Raw genomic sequence first — 22,495 nt, 5'->3', positions numbered from 1 at the left:
TTATCTGGATTGTGTTTCCACAATAATCAAATTGTTTCTTCCTGGCTGCTTGTAATATTCTCTCCTTGATCTTGGAATTTCATAACTGCCTATAATATTCCTAGGAGTTTTCTTTTTGGGATATTTTTCAGGAGATGATCGGTGGATTTTTCCAACCTCTATTTTGCCCTCTGGTTCTAAAACATCAGGGCAGTTTTACTTAAGAATTTCTTGGAGGATGATTTCTAGGTTCTTTCTTTGATCATGGCTTTCAGTTACTCCAAAACTTTTTAAATTCTCTCTCTTGGATCTATTTTCCAGGTCAGTGTTTTTTTTCAATGAGATATTTCACATTGCCTTCTATTCTTTCATTTGTTTGGATCTGTTTAACAGCATCTTGATTTCTCATAAAGTCATTAGCTTCCATTTGCTCCAATCTAATTCTGATGGAATGATTCTCCTCAGTGAGTTTTTGAGATTCTTTTTCTGTCTGGCAGATTCGACTTTTTAAGGCATTCTTCTCCTCATTGCCTTTTTGAGCCTCTTTGCCATTTGAGTTATTTTTTAAGGTGTTTTTTTAAGGTGTTATTTTCCTCAGTCAGGTTGTTGACTCATTTCATAATTTTCTTGCATTGTTCTCATTTCTCTTCCCAATTTTTCCTCCACTTCTTTTATGTGCTTCTTAAGGTCCTCTATGGCCTGTAACCAGCTCGTATTTTTCTTAGAAGCTTTTGGTGCAGGAGTTCTGACTTCACTGTCTTCTTCCTGTTCCATGCTTTGATCCTTTTTGTCCCCAAAATAGGAGTCTAATGTTGGATTGCTTTGCTTGGTTTGCTTCCTTTCCCTGCTCATTTTGCCACTCAATTACTTGACTTTTGGGCTTTTTGCCACAGTAGGACTCTGCTACCAGAAACAGGAGCTTTATCCCATATTCTGGGGTTTTCTCAGTTGCTGAAGGTGGTGCCCTCTCTGAAGCCTCCACACACTCTGGTAAGCTGGTCACACACCCCAGGACCTTCACCCTAGACCACAATCCAGATCCAAGCAGGTTAAAGCAAGAGCAATTGCCCCTCAGACTGGTCTCTTGGGCCCACTACACTCTGCAGGCCACAAGCTGAAGCTGCCATGTGGGGGCGGCTGCACAGCCACTCCTCAGTGGCTTCTCACCCCGGGGGAAGTGGCCAATGCACTCCCAACTACTAGATCCCAAAGTCCACACTGCACTGACCTCTCACTTTGTCCTTTGCATCTATGTGTTGATAATTTTGGAAAGGGCCACAGCTGCTAGTGATCTGGAGTTCCCCCAGGGGGTGGTTGGTTAGTCCAGCCCTGGGGCTAAAACCTAGGGCGTGGGGCTGGTCTCAGCTCCCAGAGCACTGTGCTGGCCAATTCCTGTTGGCCTGCCAGGCTTTCCTCAGCAGAAGGTTAGCTTCTTTTTGTGGTTAGCTTTCATTTTGTGGGTTCTGTAGCTCCAAAGTTTGTTCAGAGTCCCCTTTTACATGAATTGGGGGAGGTGGTAGCCAGAGTCCTGCAGAAGTCCTGTTTGTACTCTATCACCTTGACTCCATTTATATTTTGGAGGCCAGCTAGCCTAACCCCCTCATTATCCAGATGAGGAAACTGAGGTCCACATATGTTGTGTCTTTCTCAAGATCACCTAGTAATAAATATCAGAGCTGGGATTTGAATCCACATCCTCTGGCTCAAAATCCAGGCAGGGCTCAATCGCAGGACAAGGATTTAGTTTTTAAAAGCAAAGCGGAAACTCAAGTAACGCTCTGGTAAACATACATAACACCTTTCCTTGTTTTTCATAGTGTTTTCTCCCTGTCCTTTTTATATTGTTCCCTATCCTCACAAATGTTCTTAAACATAAAAATAGCCTTTAGAGTCATGAAATAAAATTTCACTGCATTAGCGAAACAAAATATAATTCTTTACAACTTTTAATAGGCTTTGACCTTTTCTACTCTAAAATATAAAATAAGCAATTATATTTTATAGATACAAAAGCAACATCAGGGAAATAAATAAGATTTAGAACAGCAGTTCAGCTAATGCATTAAGCTATCTTCTTTGAAGGAATTAACCACATCTTTATAAGACATGCATGTAGGAATTCAAAATAAAGGTTTTGAACATTTGAAAAGATAGGATTTACATCCATACTTGCTGACCAGAAAAATTTGACAGATATTAGGAAAGGGGTTGAGGAATTAAATTGTAATTATAAGAAAAAAAATTGTAACTACATGTGGAGTATAATAGAGCTGTGGTTCTGGTTCTAAGGACCCTGAGGTCTGAGCCAATGCCATGCCCTTCCTTCAGAGGCCTGACATCTGAAAAGGTTTTTGAAAAAGTCCTTGTGGATATCCACATCATTAAAAGCATGCTTACATTTTTCTCAGCCACCAGGATGACATTGACCATCTTGTTTGTCTTCTCCAAGGCAAGTTCAGTCCTTTATGTTACTTCCCATAATTTCTAGGTTTTCATAAACAGTATTCCATAGTGATTACCATATATTTTCATGGATGATTCTGGAACATGCAATAAGCTTCCAAAGAAGTTTATACAATAACAAAAAAATCACATAAATATAAAATAAAGTGGTAATCCATTCTCTAGATATTTAGGCTGCAAAAGCCCAACTCAGATACCACACCATCCATCTAACTCTCCCTGATCCCTTTACCTTGAAATGAGTCCCATGGGGTTGGCTAGGTGGTGTAGTGATTAGAACACCTGCCCTGGAGTTAGGAGGACCTGAGTTCAAATCCGGCCCCAGATACTTAATACTTACTGGCTGTGTGACCTTGGGCAAGTCATTTAACCCCAATTGCCCTGCCTTCCCTCCTCCAACCCCCCCCCCCCCAAAATCCTGTGTCTCTGAATCACTCATCCCTTTCTTGATCTCTTCTCTTTTTATCTATTTAACTTTTATGCACTTACCATATTTTAATTTGTACTATAGTTTTGTGTATTTCCTTACTCCCCATATAAGACTTTAAATTCCTTGGGGGTAGAGACTGTTGGTCTTCTCTTTTGTGTTGGTAGAGCTAGTACAGTGACCTGCACATGGAAAGTGCTTAATTCATGATTTTTGAATTAAATTGAATATTGGTCAACAAACATTTTGTACAGTGTGCTAGGGGGATGCATCAAAGAAATGGAGAGATGCTCTTCATAGTTTTTGAGTCTATCCTCTCCTTCACAAAAAGAGATTGAGATTCATTAAATTTTCTAACTGCTGAGTATTTATGGAATGTCATAAAGAAACAAATATGTTTTCATTAAGACTGAGAATAAAAATAATTTACTCAAATGCATTATTTTATTGATCCATAAATCTTTTCTGTGAAAAAGTACGATTTATTCTTTTGCAAGTACTGTGCTATATTATTGCTATATATTGTCATTAATAGTCACTCTATAATTATTGGGGCAAGGGAATTGAGTAGAGGTTTGTTCTCTCAGTAACAAAATTTAAATTCTAGACCCTCAAGCAAAATTTTACAAGTTATTCTTCTCATCTTCTTGCTGCCCCCACCAGATATTGAATGTTGATCAAAGAAAGGTTAAAAACCTTTTCCATTCCTTAGATAAAATTTATTTTTATATTTGTAATTGTTATTGATGGCCATAAAAATCTCTCCTATAACTAATAATAATGTTAAACTTTCCAATGAACAAATTCCACAGTTTAGACAACTTTGTTTGTCTTCATATTTTCCTCTGTAGCCTGTTTGCTGCAAGTTTTTTTATTCCTTGTCCTATAATAAAATCCTCTCAAATAATTTTCCTTTCCTTTTGATATGCTATACTCTTAAATATGTTTTCTTCACTATGATTCTTCTAATTTTTGTACCAAGTGTAAATTAGTGACACTACTTATAATTCTATGACTTTGTTTATCATGCTAAAAAAATAACTTATGACATACATAAGAATAGTTTCTAAAATATGCCTGAAATAAGTTTGAATAAAACTGAGTCACTGTGGATTTCAGCATTTGACACTGATAAATGCACCTCTCCTATTAATGATCTCCTTATGAATAATAACTAAAAAACATTAGAATCTTGTCACTAGAGTAATTACAAGAAACAAATTGGTTTTACACAAATGAATGGTCTTGATATCTCAATGCTTTAAGAATGCAGAGACTTGATCAAAGTATTGCTCTAATTGCTAGATGTTTCCTTGATGTTAATAATGCAATGCTCTGAAGAAGTTTCTATAGTATAAAGAAAATTGTGATGTTGACTAGTTATTATATAAAAGCAAGCATACATATACAGACTACCCAATCACAAAAATAAAGAATTTCTAGGTAGAAGGGACCTCAGTAGACCTCTAGTCCATCCCATATGTGAAAGAAATGCCATCTTTAACATACCCTAATACTGGTTATCTATGCTGTGCATGAAGAGTTCTCTTGAAGAGGGACTCCTGCCTGCCCTTTCCTGAGGCTGTTCATTGCCCTTGTAGACAGCTTCATCAGGTAGAAGAATCTCCACCCCCCCCTCACCCAACATCAAGCTCCAGTTTACCTCTTTGCAGATTCTTGTCGTAGTTCTCAGTTTTACCCTCTGGAGCCAAGCACAAGAATGCTAATCTTTCTTCCACATGACATATATTTTTTTAAATACTGTATGTAGATAAAAAACTGCAGACCCCTGGAATACATTTGTTAAATTCTCATTAATTTCAGAGACACTAAGTGATGTTGGCTGTGGTTATTCTACATGGGGGCTTTTAGGGGATTTATTTATTAAACTTTACAGCATTTAAAAATCAAGTACAGTTCCAGTACATTCAGATATAACGATCTACTGAAAAGATAAATTTTTCTGGAAGATTTATTCCATATTAACTATATAAGTTAATTAAATTATTTCCGAATATAATATTTTTACTTTGGTTTTGGTTGTTTGATATGCAATTTTGTAAAAAAAAAAGGGGGGGGATAGTTTAGCTAAATTAACCACCATATCAATTGAATTTAACAATATACTCAAGGTTCTACTCACGGTTCCTCACCTTTAGGAAGAAGGCAGGGAAGTGTACTTTCTCCTCTCTTCTTCAGGACTAAGTTTAATTATTATATTACCAATTTAAAATTTTATGCCCTTAATTTTGGTGCACTGGACCGAGTTCTAGTCATTCTACTCAGCCCTTGTTTCAGTTCTGCTTGCCCATAATGGTAATCCAAATTCTAATTGGTCAAGATTTAGGTCTCTTTGTAACCTAGCAGCTATGACATTGCTTTGCAAATAGTAGATGCTTGATTATTGAAACCAATTGTTTTGTTTTGTTTTAATGCTTTATAAGAGTTAATTTGGATAGGCTTTTTTTAAAAAAAAACCTTACGAAGTAAAGAGTATTATTAAATAATTCCTACTTAAGTCCATTTTTATTTCTAGTTCATATCTTTCTAGAAGGCCTTGTTATATTATATCTCTTCAATTTCCACTACTATAGGATAGCATAGAGTTAAGTAAATATAGAACATTTTACTCGGTTTACTGATAAGCTTTCTTTAGTTTCTCTGAACAAGACCTCTTGTCACTTTCTTGCCTCTATCATTAATCTGTTTCCCAAAGTGACATGTAGTTGACTGACATTCTCTTGCTATTTTTTGTTTCTTGTCTTCTTAGAAGTGGCCTTTCTTTTCAATAACAGAACAAACCTTCTTTGATTCTTAGATATTGATTAAATGAAACAATTACAACTCTGATCCCAGAGTTCTCAAAGATCTTTCCTTTTAGAAGATAAATAATTTATACCATCTTGGTCTCTTTCTCAGAGATCCTGCTCTTTTTTTGATCACAGTCTTTCTCCCTATGGCCTATCTTTTAATTAAACTTGTTTTTTGGTCCCTTTAAACACTTCTTTCTCTGAAATGTTCAATTAAGTTACGTCAATATGAAACCTGATTTTAATCTTCCATTTTATTTTTTGGTAAAGGTTTAGTATTAAATAGTGTCATAAAGTATTTAGGTTGATAAGCCAAAAGGTAAAAAACCTTGTTCTGAAGGAAGAACAGAATGAAACACGAATATTAACTGGTCACAAAGGAATTTATATAGGAGAAACAGTTGCTCTACAAGAGTATAATGTGCTCTTTACCCTATTGATTATGTGACGAAACTGACACAGATAGAATAAGAAGCCTAGGATTGAGAATGCTGAATGTAAAAGAGCCATGTAACAACTGTTTGATAGCTCAAAGTTAAGTATTGATCCCAGTTGTCGAACTGTGTAATGTATTTGCTTAAAATAACTGACTCTTCATTCGGGAAAGTTGAACTTTAACTTTGCGAAGAATAATAAAAAAATTAATGAAAAAGAACAGCTATGTTTTCTAATTTTTTTTCTCTAAAGGAAGAAATTAAAGGCAAACAATTAAGTCATAGAAAGAAAAAAAAGTAATGAACTTAACTTGGATTTCAGCTACCTAGTGAAAAGCAGTCCAAGATGCATTTTTCAACACAGATGGAGTGAAAAAATTAATAAATATACCCCCCTCAAAATGGCCCCAAACACTGCAACTGTTGGGTTGGGCCTCTGTGAATATTGGTGGAGGGTTGGCTGGGGTGAAGTCTTATGGGAGCATTCAATAAACAATTATATAAGAGGATCTGAGGTAGACAACCTTCCCCTGGAGAAAGAAGAATGAGAGTAGAACCATGGGTCACATGGGACCCAGAATAAAAGGGCTATATAGAAAGATTGACTGGAGTACATGACAATGATCCTGAGGAGAAAAGGAAGATACAGAAAGCAACATTATCTTTTACCCTCCTGTTGGAACAAGTCACCATTATCCTTTTATTTTTTATTGGCCCCTTTGCCACTAGATGTTTTTCTCTTCTTACCATTTGCCCTTTGGTGCCTTTGGCACAAGTACCATGCTATTCTCCCCTCTCTCTCTCTCTCTCTCTCTCTCTCTCTCTCTCTGATATTTTATTGTCAATTTTGTATTTCCTGGACCTGAATTAATAAAGCTTTGGTCTCACACCAGAGTCATAATAAGCATAGTGTAAATGGGTCACCACCATGAATGCGGGGGGACCTTCCTTTCCATGATAACTACTATACTTATATATATATATTTGTATGTATGTATGTACATATATATGTATATATTAATGTGTATACACACCCACATATATGTGTGTGTGTGTGTGTACACACACATATTTAGGGTAGTTGGGTGGCACAGTAGATAGAGTGATGAGACTGAGTCAGGAAGACTCATCCTCCTAAGTTCAAATTTGACCTCAGACACTTATTAGTTGTATGACCCTGAGCAAGTCACTTAACTCTGTTTGCCTCAGTTTCCCACATGTAAAAAGAGCTGTTGAAGAAAATGGCAAACCACTCCAATATCTTTGTCAAGAAAACTCCAAATCAGGTCACAGAGGGTTGAGCACAACTGAAACAAGTGAACAGCAACATGTACATATGTGTGTATACACATATACATATTTATACATATATTCACACATATTATACGTGTGTGCATGTGTATGGCTATATTCAAACTTATTCTGGCAGCATGTCATTATCACATATGGCCACCACTTATAAGGTTTCATTGCTAGGCTTCCTGGTAAAGGTAAGGGTCACAATCTCTTGGGGACAGGTCTACCACTCTCAGTAGGACTATGCCTGTATTGGGTCTGTTCTCTTTTCCCCTGCTTTCATACCAACATCCATCAGACCAGTTGCATGCTAGTCAATGTTTAGCAACCTTTTCTCTGGGGTGAAAGTGTATGACATTTAAATTTAATCTGCATTCTTAATATTTCCTCCATTGCTTTCTTAGACAATCAACCTCAGCCTCTGGGGAGGGGAAGGGAATTAGGTTCACAGCCTACCTCAGTTCCTGTAGAGTACAATCCTACTTCTAAGTCCTAAAACTCCTTTGGGCTGAAATCCCAGGTACTCTGGTTTCTCAGAGTTTCCATACTGGGATGGCTGTCTATACTACTATACCTGCATTCTTGGCTCCAGGATCACCATGGTTTGAACTACCCAGTTCTATGGAGATCACATCCAGCATCTGAAACTGAGAAGGATAAACAGCACAAAATAGAAACAAATATCACCATACCCATTTCTTGGAGCTTCTGAGTAAAAGCAGGAGAGGAAAGACTTGCCTTCCTCTTTTATTGGTTCAGTCCATAGCATTCTGTAATGGTAATGGTAATTTGAAGATCTTCCATGCCCCTTAAGAGACCTAAAGGAATTTAAAGATCTTCCCCACCTCCTAATAAGCCAAATGTAATCACATGGAACCTGTGGTGGGGAGGAGTTTGCTGAAGTTTGGAGCAAAGTCCACAGGAAGCTGAAAGTTAGAGCGGTTAGAGCTGGAGGGAGGAAAGGATACAGCCAAGGAGATAACTAGGTTTGTGAGTGTTTGCTCATGGGAAGGCTAAAGGATGGTGTGGCTCCCTGCTGTGTTATGGCTTATTAGCTTCTTTGTTGCTGTGATGGATTTCACTTTCTGGTGTTGGGATTTGGTTTTCTGGTATTGTAATGGAAATGCAAATTTAAAGATCTTCCCTGTCCCTAGGCTAAAGTGCACCTGGAGACTGGGGTGGGAGGCTTGTTTTTCAGTTGATACTTTTTCAGTGGGTCCAAAAGGTTGTTACATTCTCTGAGCCAGGAGAAGGCTATATAAGCCCAGATGTGAGGCTTTGTTTTGGGGGGCTCACTTTGAGAAGTGTTCTGTGATTTGATCTGTATTCTGGAAAGCTGTTGTCCAGAGGGGCCCCACCCCCCACCCCGCTTTGAAAAACCCAGATGTTGACTGGGTATGGATGTAATGGTTGGACAGTTTGGAAATCTGTCTACTTGATCTGTTTCTGTCTTGATAATTCTGCCTGTATACTTTGAAGTTCGGGGTGCTGACCTTTTTCCCCTGAACAAGGTAAACGATATTATGTCTGACTGATTAAAGTAAGCTTGTTAACCCATTTTGAGTTGCTTTCCTTTAACAAAGCAGATCCAAGAACCTGTATTGCTAGCAGCCACCCTGGGAACGTTGGGGTGCTTGCTGCTACAAAATGGTGTCACGAACAGGATCTGCAGAGTAAAAGGAAGGTATGGGGACTGGGATAATTGTTTGTTTCCCAGTTGTGGTAGCTGTGATTCTGTGGAGCCGTGGAGCAGGAGAGAAGAATGGCCTGCATGCGGACTTCACTGAGCTGAGAGCAGGAATGGTGAGCTGCCTGCATCGGGACCTGGGCAGAAGCCAGGAGTGGCTGCCGCCTGCGGGAGGAGAAGGAACCCAGGAGTTCGGAATTCAGCCACAGGAAAAGATAAGAACTGAGCAGCAAAGCAGGGGCACTGAATGTGTTTCCTGGCTGCATCCCACAGTTTGGGACCCAGGGAGAGGATGGACTTGTGACTATGGTGGGTGGGATGAAGTGCCTTGGATCCCCAAGGACCCCACCTTGTTGGTTTTGTTGCCCAGCCCCCCCTCTCTGTGCTTGGAGGCAGGGGCTGGAGCTGTGTGAGGGGAAGGATACCCCTCCCCCTCCCTCCAGAGAACTTTATTTGAACTCTTGTTTTGAATTGAGATGATAATGCTATGTACTTTGTGTTTGTTTAAGGGCCAGTAGCCACTTTGGTAACTTTAGTTCTGTATCTTGAAAATGTGACCTAAGAAATGTTTGGTGCTAATTTAAAAGTAAATTGTCTATGCTATGGGCATGAAAGATCTTGGGGCCGAATGTAATGGAAATGCAAATTTAAAGATCTTCCCTGTCCCTAGGCTAAAGTGCACCTGGAGACTGGGGTGGGAGGATTGTTTTTCAGTTGATACTTTTTGATTGGCCAGTGGGTCCAAAAGGTTGTTACATTCTCTGAGCCAGGAGAAGGCTATATAAGCCCAGATGTGAGGCTTTGTTTTGGGGGGCTCACTTTGAGAAGTGTTCTGTGATTTGATCTGTATTCTGAAAAGCCGTTGTCCAGAGGCCCCCTGGCTTTGAAAAACCCAGATGTTGACTGGGTATGGATGTAATGGTTGGACAGTTTGGAAATCTGTCTACTTGATCTGTTTCTGTCTTGATAATTCTGCCTGTATACTTTGAAGTTCGGGGTGCTGACCTTTTTCCCCTGAACAAGGTAAACGATATTATGTCTGACTGATTAAAGTAAGCTTGTTCACCCATTTTGAATTGCTTTCCTTTAACAAAGCAGATCCAAGAACCTGTATGGGCAGCCACCCTGAGCACTCTTGGGGTGCTTGCTGCTACAGGTATCTGAATAAATGTTTTGCTTCTGTCTTCTATATGGAGAGTCTATTATATTTTGTGATTTAGAATTGTGCTGGCATATTCATAGTTGCTGTCAGTGCTGTGAATATTGTGTTAGCACTACACATTCACCCCAGGAAAGAACATAGCTGAAAATAATGAATGGCCCAGCCTTGCCAGGTTTAAAGATATAGTAAACCAATCAAAAGAGGCTGCCCTACCCACAGGATAGGGAACATAGAAGGCTCCATTTTAGGCAAACTGGGCACGATCAAAAGACCCCTTAAGGATGGCTTTATGTTAGAACCGAGCATGCCCAGAAGCCCAGGTTACAGGACAAATATTTATTAAGAAGGGTACTGAGCAGGAGATACAAAGATAAAAGTGAACTAGTCCCTTTCCTCAAAGAATTTACATTCTAGGGGTGGCTAGGTGGCACTGTCCCTGGAGTCAGGAGGACCGGAATTCAAATCCAGCCTCAGACACTTAACGCTTAACTAGCCATGTGACCTTGGGCAAGTCGCTTAACCCCAATTGCCCTCCAAAAAAAAAAAAAGGAAAAAATTACATTCTAATGGGCAAAATACTGTATATACACATAGCTATCAAAATCCATTCTGCCTTGGGGGTGGAAATAAGATAAAGTCACTCACTCACACAAAGTTGTCTGTATTCCAATATAAGCTAAGGTTTTTTTCTTTTCTTTTTTTTTTTTTAATTTTATAGACTCATATGATTTTTGAGCTGGAAGGATCACAGAGAGAATCTAGTTCAACCTCTTAATTTTGCTGATAGAAAAATCAAAGCCAAGAACATTTAACTAACATGGTTAAGATTAGATAGCAAGTCAGTGAAAGATAGGAAGACTCCCCAACTTTCCTGCCTCTCATACCAGTGCTAGTATGAGAGGAGAAGATTATGGAACCCAAATGAAACTTATAATTGTGGAATTCTAGGTATTAGCTCTAGGCCATGCTAGTGATTTTATCCTTTTAAATAAAAGACCTTCTTAACATTTGTCAAATCATACCAAATACCTATGGATATGGTCCAACCTGTTGGTGGTTTATAGAATCAAAGGCCAAGCCATAGTGCTCACCCTTGTCCCTAACTATATCCTAGAGCAAGGAATACCCCTTTCCATTCTTGATAACTTGACTGGGAATGGGTCCAGCTTTACCCTACAGTATGGCAGTGTGGTATCTTTGTGGGTTGAAGAGTAAAGCTTTTCCTTCTGTTATTATGACAAACTTGTTATTCACATTTCTGCAATTACACTTCTTTTTTTTCCCTTGGTTCCTTTGCCTTTATTTCTCCAGCTATTCTTTAGGACTATTTTTCTCCATGATTTGTTTATTACTTGAGAAGAGTTCTTTAGTTAGGTTTTCACTGTATTTAGGGCACGCTGTTTTGAAGTCAGTCATGTTGCCAAGAAACACAAGGACTCATTTCTTGAGAGAAAAGTGACATTAAAAAAATAACTAATGAACCAAGAGAAGTTTGTCTTGTAGATTCTCCTATGATATGCATAAGTTTTACTTTAAGAGTCAGTAAAAGAGTTGTTTAAAATAAGATAATTGTGATTACATTATTTAGGCAACTAGGGGCATACTAATGCTTGTCCTGGAGTCAGGAAGTCCTAAATTCAAATCCTACTCCAGACACTTATTAGTTGTGTGACCCTGGGTAAGTCATTTAACCTATGTTTGCCTCTGTTTCCTCAACTCCTAACAGGGTTGTTGTGAGGATCAAATGAATAGCGCCTGGCTCTTAGTAAGTGCTATAAGTGTATATTTCCTGTTCCATTTAAGTAAAAACTAACCTATCTAACCTTTGTAAGGGAAGGAGTTAAGATCTTGTTCCTACCATATTAGGGATTCCTGAACACTTGCCTTCTGGAATAGCATTGAGAATTTCTGAAATCTGAGCCTTTAGGGAAATGTCAACAGGATCAAACACATCATTGCTTGGCTCTGGAGGAGAAGCAAGGGAGAAAATTATGATACAGAAGGCAAAAAAAGCCTTGATTTGTCCTATGACATTTGCCCATCAGTTATTCAGATGGTGCAGATCCAGCAGTTGCTTCCATAGTAACCCTAAATCCATTGTCTTCTGTGAGAACTCCAAGCCCTTAGAATAGTAGTACAAGGCTGGAGACCTGTATGGTTGGTATTCAGTGGAATTTGAGGGGTTGGGATTTGCCTCTTTAGCAATGCCAAGTTCGTTTCCTGACCCAGATGAAGTAAGATAAAGTCCTAAAGGCAGGACCATAAAGCTAGAGATCTGAGTAAGTTCCTGGGGTGTGGGTGGGGATAATCAGAATGTCAGGAACTGCTTCATTAGTGACACCAGATTTATTCTACACCTGAAGGGAATTAAGAATGATGTTATAAGTCTGGAGAACCATAGAATTCTTTGGGGCTATGGTAAGACTCAACAGAGAAGGAGGAGAATAACATTGATTGTTTATAGGTTTCTATGAGTCTTTAGTGGATTCTGCATCCTATTTGTTGTGTAAAATAAAATCTGGTACCCAATGTGTATCATTCATCACCTTGAATAAATACACTGATACTTCAGCTCCATATCAGTGGAGGTGTAAAAAATGTGCTATGGTGCTATGTCCTGAGATTTGGGAGAAATTCTGTGTAAGGGCAAAAAGCCAAAGGGATAAGATTTTATTTTTGGGGGGGGGGGCAGAACAGATCCCTTTAAGATTTTGTTTACGGTACTAAGCCTTGAGTTACAGTGACAAAATGGCAAATTTCTTAAAAGAAATTTGTTTACTTTAAAAAGTAAACTTTAGTCATTCTAGTTTCAGACTTCATAGCAAAAATAGATAATTCTCAGAATCTTATTTTAAAAGGCTGACTCCTTTCCTAGAGCCCTCATTTCACAGAAAATTCTTTAAGTAATTTAGAACTACACAACACCCAGTGCTCCTTCCATTATAATAACATTCTTGACTTATTTCTCTAACATTTTTTCAAGTCCCCTCACAATCTTGCTCATCATTCTCTGGACACACTCTAGTTTGCCAATATCCCTCTGAAATTTTAAAATCCAGAACTGACGACAAAATTCAAAGTGTCCTGACAAACACAAAATACAAAGCATATTATGGTGGAAGGACAACTGAATTGAATATTAGAGTACCGTATATGTGTGTGTGTGTGTGTGTGTATGTATCAAGTCTTTTATTTACCACCTGTGTGAAAGCAGTGGTCATGTGTGTATTTCTACTGATGCTAGGACAAGATTTCTTGGTAATTTTTGAGTCAGAGACCCTTTTGGTAGTCTAGTAAAGCCTAAGAACCCATTGTCTCAACAATCTTTAAAGGTAATTGAAGGAAATGCTAAATTTTAGTTAGAGGTTAGTGAAAATAAAGATGTAACTTTTTTTCCCACCCATCTGTGGACCCTAAGTTAAGATTTCCGGTACTAGGCTGACTAAGGAATCTGGCCTTGACCAAATGAAACCATATTGAGCTGATTTCCCCACTTTTTATTAGGCCTCCATAAGGTGATCAGTCTTTGTGTCCCTCATGGTTCATTTTCTTTTGGTTTGTTTTTAATTCTGTGGTTTTTAAGAATGGATGCTATTCCAGGCAAAATTTGTAGACCTTAAAGAACTATTTAGTTCTGTTTATCTAACAAAGACTGTTAGAAATGTTGCAGTGGCTCTTAGTGTAAAGTCAAGCATTTCAAGGATCATTCAAACCCGCAATGAAATAAGATCAACCACACTGGAGAATAAAGGAAAGTGTGGCCAGAAATAAAAAATGACAAGAATTGACAAACCTTTACTGCAAAATAATTTCATCTTGGGAAAATAAGCAAAGGCCCTGGCGGTTGGGGGACTTGCTATTGGTTTCTCTACATTAAAACATAGGCCTCTTGAAGTTGGTGAAAAAACTTGAAAAAAGTTTCTGTGAATAAAAAAATGCTTTTAATTAGACAAGACAATAGAAATATTGGGGTACTTAAGACTGGTAAAAAATCATTTTGACTAATGAAACTCACTTTTAAAAATTAAAGGCTATAACAAAACTTTTCAGAGAGGTTCAGATCAGCCTGTCTCTATGGGCTTCTCCATCAGACTATAAAACATTTGCCCAAAAATGTCTGGGGAATTGTCTTTTCCTTCACTTTCAAAGGGCCTAGAAAGTCTCATCCCTATTGATAGAACAAGGAACTCTGAAAAATTATTAATAGACTGAAAGGCAGTATTGTTCCAGAATTACAGAAACTCTTAAATGGAGATGCATTAAAGTGACCTTGCACCAGTCTAGATATTGTGAAAAGTTGAGAAACTTATCTAAGAGTTCTAGATAAATATGCTTCAAAGGCTTAAGGACTCACCTGATTTAAACCCCATTGGGAATCTTTGGGCTATAGAATCAAGGTTTTTCTTGGAATAAAGTATTCTTAATATACTGTGTGATAACATGATGAAGAATGAAAAATTGTTCATAAAACGATTAGTCCTGCAATGCCAAATCATGTATAAAAAGTAATTGCAGGAAAAAGAAGACAATGCATTGTTAAAAAAAATGTAAAACATTTTAACATTTCTTATATGTAAAATAAATTTAATTGTTTTACTTTGTTCCAGTAGATTTGCAAAGCAATTCCTACCTACAGTAGGAGGATGAACTAGATGACCTCTACGGTCCCTTATTGGCCTTACATTTTATATGTATAAACATTCGAAGTGAAGGAGTGCCATACAATATCACTTTTCTCTTGTTGGCAAAACCCCTGTGAACCAGTGGCAAATGACTTATCTTTGATTTATGTGAGTTTACTCCAGCCTAGAGATCAGAGAATCAGATTCTGGTTTACAGGAATATGCAAACTCTTAAGTAAGCATTTCTTTTTTTTTTTTTAGTTTATCCCCATAATTTTTGAGATTTTAATTAAACTATAGTTTTGAACACTATTTGAACAAGAAAAAGAAGAGATTGTTGGTATGGCTGAAAAAAAAACCCCACAACATTTACTAGAAAGTAAAAGACATAGACTTTATGAACAGAAAATGAATTTCCTTCCAAGCAATCATTTTCAACAGAAGGAACAAACAAAAGAGATTTTTCTAAGTAAAAGAAAAATGAAAAATATTCTACTAAAATATATAGATAAAAAGCATGCCCCCAAAACCCCAAACAAAACAAAACCTTCCTCTTAACAGAGAAAATACTGGGGGAAAGGGAGGCAAGAAAACTGACCAGGGCTTAGGGTATATTAGAGATGTGATGTAGAATAACATTCACTTAAAATTAAATGTAATAGATAATTCAAAACATTAATTTAAAAAATTGAATGGTTAAAAGTAAAAATCATGGAATTTACTGTGTGGGGACAAAAACTATGAATGTATATGTACTTCTGATGTCTTCTATTAATACTTTTGAATCTGTTCCCTAGAAAGATTTATTGAGCTTTGTATTAGAAGTATGTGTTTCTTGGGGTGGGTAGGTGGTGTAGTGAATAGAGCACCCTGGAGTCAGGAGGACCTGAGTTCAAATCTGACCTCAGACACTTAACACTTAGTAGCCATGTGACCTTGGGCAAATCACTTAACCCCAATTGCCCTGCCCCTGACCCTTCCAAAAAGCAAAAAAAAAAAAAAAAAGATAGAGAGAAGAAATGTGCTGCCACAGGAAATGGTGAGAGGGCAGGAGCTGTTATGGAAGAGATTTCAGAAGAAACTTCAGGAAGGGACCAGCTATGCCCAGACAGCTATAGGCACAGGCACATGCAAGCCCAGACCAAGGATGCCTGGCAAATTGAGAAAACTCTGCTGCCTTCATATCCTGTCTGTTACCTGGGACCAAACTATGGCTCTTGTCAAACTTCTGAACTTTTCTCTTGCTGGGCCTTGCGGGTACCTGATTTTTCATAGTTTTGATCCTGTTTCCAGTTTAGTCACAGCCTTTTACCTCTCCAATTTCATCTTCCCCATTCATAGGTGCTTAAGATTTTTTGAGTTTATATGGATTGTTGATACTATTTAGTCCAATTCCTTATCTTAAAGGATAAAGAAGCCTAGCTTGATTATCTGACTTGTTCAAAATTACAAGGTCTAATAAATGACAGCAGTGGTACTTGAACTAAAATATCCTGAATCCAAATCCAGGAAGTGCCCACTCGTTGTTTTCTTTATTGATATCTTGTCATTTGATTGCACCTGGATATTAAAACCAAGGCCGGAAAAACAGTTTCAAAGGTTACAGTAAACAAAGTCATGGTACAAGGAAATTCAATCCTTGATCTTTGATTGCCCGCAAGGTGTTTCTGACCACTTCCTGTGAGGGCCTTTTTTTTTTTTTGGTCTTTTTGTAGGGCGGAAGGCAAGGCAATTGGGGTTCAGTGACTTGCCCAAGGTCACACAGCTAGTAAGTGTTAAGTTGTCTGAGGCTGAATTTGAACTCAGGTCCTCCTGACTCCAGGGCTGGTGCTCTATTCACTGTGCCACCTAACTGTCCCATGTGAGGGCCTTCTTGGCTGCAGCAGGCCATTCCCATCTCCACTCTATTCTCCAACTCAGGGAGATTTTCATCAGCACATTGACTCCATCTCCCACATGAATCTTGTCCTGATTCCACTCCCCTTCCCACACTATGAGTACTTTTCCTCATATTTATTTTGTAAATACACACATGCTGTTTGCCCCAAAAGAAAGTAAGCTTTGTGAGGGTAGGGGCTATTTCATTCTGTATTCTTTACCCCCAGTTATATATAAATATAGCATAGTGACATAAAATGATGCTTAATAAATGCTTATTGATTGAGTTACTGAGGCTCAGGTTCATGATCCAACTGTGGCCAAGAGGAAAGGTACATGAACAATTTTTTTAAAAGCATTTATTTATTTATTTTTAGTTCTCAATATTCACTTTTATAAAATTTTGAATTCTAAAATTGTCCTCTTTCCCCCTGCTTCTCCAAGATAGCATGCGATCTGATATAGGCTATATATGTACAATCACAATGAATATATTTCCATATTCGTCATGTGAAAAAAGAATCAGAACAAAAGGGAAAAACCAAGAGAAAGAAAAAAAAGAAAACGGTATATTCCTATCTGCATTCAGACTCCATGGTTCTTTCTCTGGATATGGGTAGCATTTTCCATCATGACTCTTTTGGAATTGTTTTAGATCATTGTATTTCCAAGAAGAGTTGTCTATCAAAGTTGGTCATCGCACAATGTTGTTTTTACTGTGTACAATGTTCCCCTGGTTCTGCTCACTTCACTCAGCATGACTTCAGTACATGAACTATTTTAAGCTGTGAGTTAATTTATAATAAAGACTAGGTTTGAGTGTTTTAGTTCACAGAAAAAGCTTTTTCTCTGTATATTAAAAAAAAAAATTAAGACCGTGGCAAAGGAGACCGGGAACTGAAATTGATACAGGAATACCTGGGTTCAAAAATCATAGATTTGGAGCTGGACAGGACTTTAAAGGTCATCTAGTTTAACTGTTATTTTATGGATGAGGAAACTGAGGCTGAAAGAAATTAAGTGACCTTCCCAAGGTGATATAGCCAGTAAAGCCAAAATTCAAACTCAGGTTTTTTGTGACTTTAGGTCAGATGCTCCATTCACTCTGACATCTAGCTTGCTCATATGTAACCCTTCCATCATATAACTAGAGACCCTATTTAAAAAAAATAATAATTCTAGGGGCAGCTATGTGGCACAGTGGATAGATCACTGGCCCCAGAGTCAGGAGGATCTGAGTTCAAATCTGGCTTCAGACACTTAACACTTTACTTACTGTGTGACCTTGGGCAAATCACTTAACCCCAATTGCCCCGCCTTCCCCCCTCCAAAAATAAAAAATAATTATTGATGAAAAAAAAAAAAAAACTCCAGACCTCTCCTAGTGGTCTATTATAATAAACATTATAATGTTTAACTCTTACAATTACTTGGCCTAAAATGTTGTATTTTCTAATTGAATTATCTTGCTTTGTTACAGTGGATGTGATTTTTCTTTATCACTCCCTTTTTTTTTCTGCAAATACCGATTACATTGTACCTTTCTTTCTGCAACTGAAGATTCCTGTCTCCTTTCTTTTAAGTTTAAGCCCTTTTAATTCCTCTTCACTATTCCTTACGTAGGACAAATCCTTCTGTTTAATTTTAAAGCTGTTTCAGATGTCTTTCACTGGCATCATCCTGCTAAAAGATCCAAGTCTCAGAGTCCTTTGTTTGATAAGAGAAATCAATGTCCTCTCTCACTGACTCAGTCTTACATAGGGTGGAAAACACATGTAGAAACAAATAGCACAGAACACCTAGATATACATTCTAATATGAGCATGGGGTTGGCTTATATTTTACCCTATCGGTATATATTTTCTCCAATATCTCAGTTTGCCTGCCACCAGAGTACGTGAACAGAGCAAAGCTATTTCTTACTTGTATTATTGGTCTACATTCAAGTTATTTTTTCCCCATAGATAATGTTGCAGACATTTAAGAATCCTGTTCCCATTTTTCTACTTTCAAAAATCAAGATGGGTACAGATCGATCCACTGATTTTCAAAACAAGGAGAAAGCGGAAGTTCAAAATATAGCGATTGTCTCTGTCCTAGAGAGGTAATTGGTGTAGCAATTGGGTTTTCAACTGTTTAAATGGATGATAAATGTTTTGGTCATTACTTCTTTTGTTTATGGGATGAGGATACCTATACAGGCAATTTTTCAGTAGGCTACAAATCTATCCTATCTTAGAGGAATATTTACTTTTGCTCTGTGAGATATATGAGCATGGAAAAGGCACGGCTCAGTAACAAAGCATATTTTATTTTAAGAGCATGCTTTATTCAATGTATAATATTTGGATATGAAAGAGGAATTTTACCCAAATATCTATGCAACAATTATTTTGAATATGAAAATAAAATAAGAGGAAAAACCCAAAAATATTTTGGTGAACAATAATATGAAATCAAAGGCTCTTTGTAAATTTTCAATTTTGTGATTTAGTTGTTTTTCACAGCTTTCCTAAAAACAAACTTTTCCTTGGTATATTAATAGTTTTAGCAAAAGTAAATGTCAGCATTTTGACATTATTATTATCATTATCAAAGTCTCAATTCTTTTCCAAAGATATGAATTCATAATATTAGCATTATCTTCAGTTGGGGAATAGTTAAACTGTAAGAGATGAATGTGATGAAAGAGTGTGGTACCTTAAGAAATGATGAATGTGAAAAATATAGAGAATCATAAGGTGATTTATGTGAACTGATACAAGGTAAAATAAACAGAATCAGGAAAACTACATGTAGTAAATACAACAATATAAGTGGAAAGAATGAAAGTTTTAAAAAAGAAAATTAACAATAATTCTAATGACAAGCTTGACTCCAATTAAGACATGAGGAAATGTCTTTTCATTCTCTGCAGAGGTGGAGACTATGGGTATGGACCGTTGCATGTATTGTTAGAAGGTTGACCTAGATTAGTTCTGAGGAGATGTTTTTATTCTTTTTTTTTAATCTTTTGTTATAAAAGATAACTATTCGGGGGCGGCTAGATGGTGAAGTGAATAGAGCATCGGCCCTGGAGTCAGGAGGACCTGAGTTCAAATTTGGACTCAGACACTTAACACTTACTATGTGACCTTGGGCAAATCACTTAACCCCAATTGCCCAGCCTTCCCCCCTCCAAAAAAAGCAAAAAAAAATAAAAAGATAACTCTTCAGGGAAAGTAAGTGTTGGTGGGATTTATTTGACAATATAGATGACATCAATCCAACATCAATTTAAAGAAAAAAATTTTATTCAAGTTGGAGTACTCAAAATTTTGTTACTTAAGTGTTGGGTTTTTGTAATCTCATAAATATTGGTATAGTTTCATCTGGAACTTACTTAATTAAATTGAATAAAGAAAAGACAGGTGAGAATAATTTGAAGCAAACACCCATTAACCAAAGACTCTTTGTTCCTCTCAAAGGAGATAGCAAACCAAATCTTAAAAAGAAAGCTGCAATTGCCAAACTGGTTGTTACAATTCTTCCCTCTGCAGCTGGCCTTCATAAAAGAGTTAATTGTACATAACCTTCCTGCTCATGGAAGTATTCAGTCAGAAATGATGATGAAGTCTTCTGCCTGGTAATATCTTCTGCGATTTTTTTTTTGTGTGTGTGATTTAAAAAAGATGGAAAAACTCTGAAATTCTAAAAAATACATCTCTCATAACCATTCAAATCCAAGGGTCATTTCTAAGTAATAAAAACATGTTAATATGTCAATTCCCTTATCCAAGTTGTTAAAAATGCTTTGGTGATTATTAAGCTTCAATATATCTTTAGTGTCTTCAAAAAAAGAGCTAGAAATTGTGGAAATTGTAATTACACTTTTTATTTGTATAATACTTCATATATGACAAGCTCAAAGAGCTTTATAACACAGTATCTTATGAAACCTAAAAGACACAAAGATAGTAGATGTCTCAACCAAATGACGCCATAAAGAAAGAAGTCGCCTTTTTTTGACTTTAAAATGATGTCAGACAGGCAAAGGAATCAGAGGATCTGGGTTCATATCCTACATTTGATGTTCCATAACTGTCATTTCATCTACTTGAGCCTCAGTTTCCCAATCTGTAAACTTAAAGGATTGGACAAGATTGCTTCTGAGGTCCCCTCTAGCTCTATAACTATAATGACAGAATGTGGTCTTCAGTCCCTTCACCATTCTGGTTACCTTTTTGTGAATATGTTCCAACTTGTCAATTTCCCTTTTAAAATGTGGCGTACCAAAGGAGGTTTCACATGAGTTCTGCCCAGGGTTAGCACCTCTCTCCCTCTCTGTATAATACTTCTCCTTATGTAGCCCCAATTTCACAAGCTTTCTCGGCTGCTGTATCACACTGATAGAATTCATTGAACTTTTTAACATTTCCTTGAACTGCTTTTTGGTAACATCATCTTTATTCATGTGGTCAATTTTTTTTAACACAAATGCAGAATTTTCCAATTAGCCATATTTAATTTCATCTCACTGATTTTAGTTGATCTTTGTTCCTAATTTTATTATTTAATGTATTACATCAACATATATTTATTAAGTACTTTTTCTGGATCAGGAAGCTACAGAATGTATGTGGGGGGGGGAGTGAGAGTAGAGGAGTAGAGTATGGGTAGTCAGGAATAGAGTTTGGAGAGGAAGGAAGACATGACTAGACTTAGGCTATTTCCTTAAATGGGCAATTCTGGGAGCAACCAATAAATCAGAAGAGGTGGGACAGTGACCATCTATCATAAGAAGGCTGCTGTGGCATGATGGGAAAAATGAGCATTGACTTATATTAGATATCTCTTCCAGTCTGGTGTCATGTCCAAGTGTGATAAGCATGTTATCTATGCTTTTATATGTATCATTGAAAAGAATGTAAAAAAAAAATCAAAACAAAACAAAAACTGGGGAACTCCACTAAAGACTTCCATACAGGCTGATCTTTATCCATTTGGACACCCTTTGGGCATCTCTTTGGGTATCTTTGCTGAACCACTTCAGAACCTGTTTTTGTATAATCATTCACTATCTATATCTTTTCATTGTGTCTACCGGGATGTTATGAGAGACTTTGTTGAATCCTTTGATGAAAATCAAAGATGCTATGTCTTACAGTTCCTTGAAATTTATTATTTTAGAAACCTTGTCAAAGAAGGAAATGAGTTGAATTGCGCATGCCCTGTTTTTGTGAACTCATTGTGGTTAGTTTTGATCACTTCTTCCCTTTCTAAGTACGTATAAACTGTCCCTGTAATAATATAATCTCAAACTTTACCAGTGACAGATATGTTTTATTGGTCTCTTTTTGAGATTTGGAAATGTATTTGCTTGCCTCCAGTTGTGTGCAGTCTTACCTGATTTCTATGATTCCTAAACTATTGCCAGTAGCAATTCAGCAAGCAGATCCACAAGTATTTTAGTACCCAGACAAGTAATTCACTTTGATTTGATGATGTGAATTGTTTCTTGGTACTCTCAATTCCCTATTATTCTCTAATTTCCTATTATTTTTATGCTATACATCCTCATTTTAATATTATTATTCTAGGCAGAGAAAAAAGCAGCAAATAAATGTTAAGTGGTTCAAGATTCCCCAGTCACCTTTCATCTGTTTTATCTTCCCAAATCTCCTTCTTCTTCTTCTTCTTCTTCTTCTTCTTCTTCTTCTTCTTCTTCTTCTTCTTCTTCTTCTTCTTCTTCTTCTTC

Source organism: Petaurus breviceps, unplaced genomic scaffold, assembly GCF_028583685.1.
Source record: "Petaurus breviceps papuanus isolate PSGF00001 unplaced genomic scaffold, PetGlider_PUasm1.0 90638, whole genome shotgun sequence".
Taxonomy (NCBI): domain Eukaryota; kingdom Metazoa; phylum Chordata; class Mammalia; order Diprotodontia; family Petauridae; genus Petaurus; species Petaurus breviceps.
The sequence above is the reverse complement of the archived record's forward strand: the minus strand, read 5'-3'. Positions refer to the sequence as shown.